Source organism: Triticum aestivum, chromosome 2D (genome assembly GCF_018294505.1).
Source record: "Triticum aestivum cultivar Chinese Spring chromosome 2D, IWGSC CS RefSeq v2.1, whole genome shotgun sequence".
Classification (NCBI taxonomy): domain Eukaryota; kingdom Viridiplantae; phylum Streptophyta; class Magnoliopsida; order Poales; family Poaceae; genus Triticum; species Triticum aestivum.
Window position 1 is genome coordinate 79,595,481 of NC_057799.1, and position 6,434 is coordinate 79,601,914.

Below are 6,434 nucleotides of genomic sequence, written 5' to 3' on the forward strand. Positions count from 1 at the left end.
TGCTACTAACATTTTTCAACTTATTTTTCTCTAGGAACATATCAAAAATAAACGGGAAACTACATCGCGAGCTATTGATCTACAACATAGATATGCAAATACTATCACACTACAACAAGAACCCACCTTTAGCAACGCATCGATGTGTTGTTGAATGTCCATATAAGCGTTGCTGAGGTCTACAACAACGGATGTATATGCGTTGTCGTTGGTGGCGTTGCAACGGCCTACAACAACACATATAATTGCGTTGGTAATCAACGTGAATAAGTGTTGCAATGCGTTGCTGGTTAACCAGAACTAGTTTGGGATGGACATAAACATATTATTGCAAGCGCTAATGCATAGCATGAACAATTACCAATATTTTATATATTACCACAACAATTATTGGATTAATAGTGATGGTGCACAAGAGTAACAAATCAGTAAATAGGAATAGCTCATATATTGAATCTGATTGGTTGCATTACATGGAACAAAATCCAAAGAGTAAACACATGATTTTCCTTACATTGACCCTGAAAATGACATCACATCATTTCTATACAATGACCATGAAAATGGCATTCTAAAAAATAAACGTAAAACTATCTTGGTGGTAGTCCCATTCTCCGCCTTGCTAGAAACCACTTAGCCATGCATCATCTATTTATCTTGGCAATCTACATCAAATAAAAACTGACATGAGTAACGTACCATTACAGAAAGAAAAAAAATCTGGCCAATATACAACACAATTAAAAAAAGAGGGGGAACATACAAAGGCTGAAGGCATTGCAATAACTAATCTAGCTGCATGACAATTACTTTTGACATTTTTGAGTGGCCAGATCAACTGATCATATATTTCTAATGTAGCATTAGAAAGGTTACCAAGCTAGGTTGGTCCCATTACATAGAAGTAGAAGAGCATGTTGTTGGCTTGACATCTAGTCTTGCGAATTGCATATTCAGGTAAGTTTGATTTGCTAAATCAGAATAACTTCACCGATGATTTGTACTACTATCATTTTGGCAATTCATCTGTTTTTATGGTTCTGTACCTGTCACGCTAAATACTATGCACACTCATTGTTATTTAGAGATTTAGATCATTTCTATCATAGTAAGTGCAGAACAGTATAACCTTGCCTTTGTGGAACCACGTACTGGACACTGATTTCTATCATAGTTATTTGAAAACAAAAACATGTGTATAGTCTGTTATAAATTTAAAACTGCACAGTAAGCTTATTACAACATTGATCATTGGTATAGGATGGCAAAAAATAGAAATTACATATAATCATATTTTTTTTCTTGAACACTTGATGCTCATGATTATGCTAGATGGATATATTTAATTTAACTTTCAGTGGCGTCAAGTTCAATTCTTGTTTCACATTCACTAAACCAGGGGAAAACATGTCAATGTAGGGCAAGAGAAGCTTATCTATATGGTGGCGCATCTTTTGTGCAGCTTCAGATCGGGCGACGATTGGTAGACGGCTGGTCAAAAAATGCAAATAAGCACACAGAATTCAGGAAATCAGATGTTCTTGAAGTTAAAATCAAGAGAATTGCATGAAGCAAGTTCAGAGACATGCAATTAGCTGCCATCAGTTACACTAAAAAAGAAGTAAACCATCCACACATAAGAAAACAGAATGCCCATCTTAGTTAATATCCCACCTGTCCTCAAAAGTAGAAAATGACCACCTTAACATCATCTGCAATCCCTAGTTCCTTTCTCATCTGATATATTAAAAGTATTTTAGTTTTGAACGAAAAATATGGGTTAGGTAGGATAACACTCTCGAGCAGAATCCAATAGACCTCAGATCCAGATTTGTGTAATCTTCTCACCACAAAAGGCACGTCAATGACATCAGTACATCGTGGAAAGCATGCACTGTAGAAGATAAAATCAGTCACGTTTTATTCATGAGAAGTGCAAGTCAATATTTAGATCTTTGGAAATATCATCACTTGTAAGCAAGGACATACTAGGGTAGTATCCAGGGAGTCGTCACAAGAATTCACAATGTGAGTTCTCCTTTGCAATTGAACAGATAAAAAAAACCCAGCTTGCATATGTAACTGTGAAAGCACAATATTAAGGTGAAATGAAGATGTCGGGATCAAGATTTACATGCATATTGACTAAATATTTTTTTCTTCTAAAATAAAAGAAATTTGGCTCTGGAAGGAGGATGCCTTTCAGAACTAAGACCAACCAGCTAATAACAATGCAGTTAATAACAAACCACACATATGGGCACCTGCCACACATTTGAGCGATGACGATGTCCAGCTGCTACAGCGTACTCAGCATAAATGAAGTCTCAACTATAAACTGAAGATAACAAATCCGGGTTTTCCTGTATGTTAGGAAACTCAAATAAGATAACGGTGCAAAGAAGCAAAAAAAATTGTATACTGGCAATCAGTCCCAAATAAAAGCTATCAAAATTCTAAGGCACTATTAGTATTACTTAGAGCTGCAGAGTTTTGTGGCGTAAATATAAAAGATAAAAATTTATGTACCAAGCATAGTGAAGAAGTTACAGAATACAATCTCAGAAAAAATACAGAAGTTACAGAATATATCAGAACGTGTGTGCCATGTCATCAAGCTGTTATTAGCAAAAAGCCGTCATAAATTAGCAAAAAACAGAAGTTACAGAATACATTAGGATACATAAGAAGTACTTACATCCTGGTATTTCAGTGCGCACACAATTGCAGTGGAGAACTCAGAACATGGAGCGGCATGGATGCAATAGGTCAGGCGAGTGATCAAGGTAGCATAGATCATTGTCGAGATTGCTGGAAAAGAAACAGCCCTGGCATCATGGCCAAGCCACACCAAACACCAGTGAGGGTAAGAGCAGAGGGGATCAGTGCCTTACTGAACCGTCGGCGTCGGAGTTGAGGTAACCGAGGCAGCGCAGACCGTCGAGCTTGATTGATAGCCGTTCGTGCAGAGACGCGGGGTGGCGGGCCGACAAACTGGAGGCGCCAAAGCTGCGCCAGCGACCCATGGTGACTAGGGTTTCTGCGGGGGCGTGGGCAGGGGTGCGAAGGGCGTCGCGGAGGCGGCGGGTTAGAGGAGAACAGTAAGAGGGATCCTAACCAGGGATCAGCAGTGCAGGGGAGCGCCGGACTTACCTGGAATCAGTGATGGCGGAGAGAGAGAGGAATCGGGGAGAGAGCTGGCGGAGAGGATTTTTCTTCCTTTCATCCTTAGATGCGTATTGGGTGGAGGAGGTGGTGGTGGTGGATAGAGGTCAGAAGCCTTCGTGGCTCGTGGGAAGGTGGGAGGGTTAACCCAACGATAACACATGCTATAGTTCGTTGCTAGATATGTGTTGGTATATGGGGGTGTTTGTTGTAGTGTCAGGACTAAGTTCATGATAAATTAAAGTTCAATTAATTATATTACTTAAGAACTCTCACTTAGATAGACATCCCTCTAGTCATCTAAATGATCACGTGATCCAAATCAACTAAAACATGTCCGATCATCACGTGAGATGGAGTAGTTTTCAATGGTGAACATCACTATGTTGATCATATCTACTATATGATTCACGCTCGACCTTTTGGTCTCCAGTGTTCCGAGGCCATATCTGCATATGCTAGGCTCGTCAAGTTTAACCCGAGTATTCCGCGTGTGCAAAACTGGCTTGCACCCGTTGTATGTGAACGTAGAGCTTATCAGACCCGATTATCACGTGGTGTCTCGGCACGACGAACTGTCGCAACGGTGCATACTCAGGGAGAACACTTATACCTTGAAATTTAGTGAGAGATCATCTTATAATGCTACTGCCGAACTAAGCAAAATAAGATGCATAAAGGATAAACATCAGATGCAATCAAAATATGTGACATGATATGGCCATGATCATCTTGCGCCTTTGATCTCCATCTCCAAAGTACCGTCATGATCTCTATCATCACCGGCATGACACCATGATCTCCATCATCTTGATCTCTATCAACGTGTCGTCTCGCCAACTATTGCTCTTGCAACTATTGCTATCGCATAGCGATAAAGTAAAGCAATTATTTGGCACTTGCATCTTATGCAATAAAGAGACAACCATAAGGCTTCTGCCAGTTGCCGATAACTTCAACAAAACATGATCATATCATACAACAACTTATATCTCATCACGTCTTGACCTTATCACATCACAACAAGCCCGGCAAAAACAAGTTAGACGTCCTCTAATTTGTTGTTGCAAGTTTTACGTGGCTGCTACGGGCTGTGCAAGAACCGTTCTTACCTACGCATCAAAACCACAACGATTTTTCGTCAAGTATGTGCTGTTTTAACCTTCAACAAGGACCGGGCCTAGCCACACTCGATTCAACTAAAGTTGGAGAAACTGATACCCGCCAGCCACCTGTGTGCGAAGCACGTCGGTAGAACCAGTCTCGCGTAAGTGTACGCGCAATGTCGGTCCGGGCCGCTTCATCCAACAATACTGCCGAATCAAATTATGACATGCTGGTAAGCAGTATGACTATTATCGCCCACAACTCACATGTGTTCTACTCGTGCATATAACATCTACGCATAGACCTGGCTCGGATGCCACTGTTGAGGAACGTAGTAATTTCAAAAAAATTCCTACGCACACACAAGATCATGGTGATGCATAGCAACGAGAGGGGAAAGTGTAATCCACGTACCCTCGTAGACCGTAAGCGGAAGTGTTATGACAACGCAGTTGATGTAGTCGTACGTCTTCACGATCCGACCGATCCTAGTACCGAAAGTACGGCACCTCCGCGATCTGCACACGTTCGGCTCGATGACGTCCCTCGTACTCTTGATCCAGTTGAGGCCGAGGGAGAGTTCCATCAGCATGACGGCGTGGCGATGGTGATGATGAAGTTACCGGCGCAGGACTTCGCCTAAGCACTACGGCGATATGACCGAGGTGTGTAACTGTGGAGGGGGCACCGCACACGGCTAAGAGATTGTTTGTTCTCCTTTGGGGTCTCCCCTTCCCAGGTATATAAAGGAGGGAGGAGGAGGAGGCCGGCCCTAGAGGGGGTGCGCCAAGTGTGGGGAGTCCTACTAGAACTCCCAAGTCCTAGTAGGATTCCCCTTTTCCTTTCCGGAGTAGGAGAGAAGAAAGAGGGAAAGAGAGAGGGAGTAGGAAAGGGCAAGGGGGGGCGCCGCCCACTTTCCCCTAGTCCAATTCGGACCCATGGGGGGCGCCTCCTTCCCTTTGGCCTGCCTCCTCTATTACCGTATGACCCAATAAGGCCCAATACTTCTCCCGGCGAATTCCCGTAACCCTCCGATACTCCGAAAAATACCCGAATCACTCAGAACCCTTCAGATGTCCAAATATAGCCTTCCAATATATCGATATTTACCTCTCGACCATTTCGAGACTCCTCGTCATGTCCTCGATCTCATCCAGGACTCCGAACAAACTTCGGTCATCAAATCACATAACTCATAATACAAATCGTCATCGAACGTTAAGCGTGCGGACCCTATGGGTTCGAGAACTATGTAGACATGACCGAGACACATCTCCGGTCAATAACCAATAGTGGAACCTGGATGCTCATATTGGCTCCTACATATTCTACGAAGATCTTTATCGGTCAAACCGCATAACAACATACGTTGTTCCCTTTGTCATCGGTATGTTACTTGCCCGAGATTCGATCGTCGGTATCCTCATACCTAGTTCAATCTCATTACCGACAAGTCTCTTTACTCATTCCATAATGCATCATCCCGCAACTAACTCATTAGTCACAATTCTTGCAAGGCTTATAGTGATGTGCATTACCGAGAGGGCCCAGAGATACCTCTCCGATACACGGAGTGACAAATCCTAATCTCGATCTATGCCAACTCAACAAACACCAACGGAGACACCTGTAGAGCATATTTATAATCATCCAGTTATGTTGTGACGTTTGATAGCACACAAGGTGTTCCTCCGGTATTCGGGAGTTGCATAATCTCATAGTCTGAGGAACATGTATAAGTCATGAAGAAAGCAGTAGCAATGAAACTGTAACGATCATAATGCTAAGCTAAAGAATGGGTCTTGTCCATCACATCATTCTCCTAATGATGTGATCCTGTTCATCAAATGACAACACATGTCTATGGTTAGGAAACATAACCATCTTTGTTAAACGAGCTAGTCAAGTAGAGGCATACTAGGGACACTTTGTTTTGTCTATGTATTCACACATGTACTAAGTTTCCGGTTAATACAATTCTAGCATGAATAATAAACATTTATCATGAAATAAGGAAATAAATAATAACTTTATTATTGCCTCTAGGGCATATTTCCTTTAGGGGGGCGCGGCCAGCCCCTTGTGGCCCTTCTCTCTCCCTACTAAGGCCCATCATGGCCCATTAGTTCCCCCGGGGGGTTCGGACAACCCTCCGGCACTCC

General features: G+C 42.4%; 1 long non-coding RNA gene across 1 annotated transcript; it reads right to left on the reverse strand.

Moving 5' to 3' along the window:
- Positions 1–428: 428 nt before the first annotated feature.
- On the reverse strand, positions 429–3,283 carry LOC123048834 (uncharacterized). The gene is made up of 8 exons (XR_006423385.1): positions 3,154–3,283; positions 2,895–3,040; positions 2,699–2,811; positions 2,265–2,363; positions 1,990–2,082; positions 1,819–1,894; positions 1,675–1,737; positions 429–1,491 (listed from the first exon to the last, which is right to left on the reverse strand). It is a non-coding gene; the product is annotated as an uncharacterized lncRNA (long non-coding RNA).
- Positions 3,284–6,434: the final 3,151 nt, after the last annotated feature.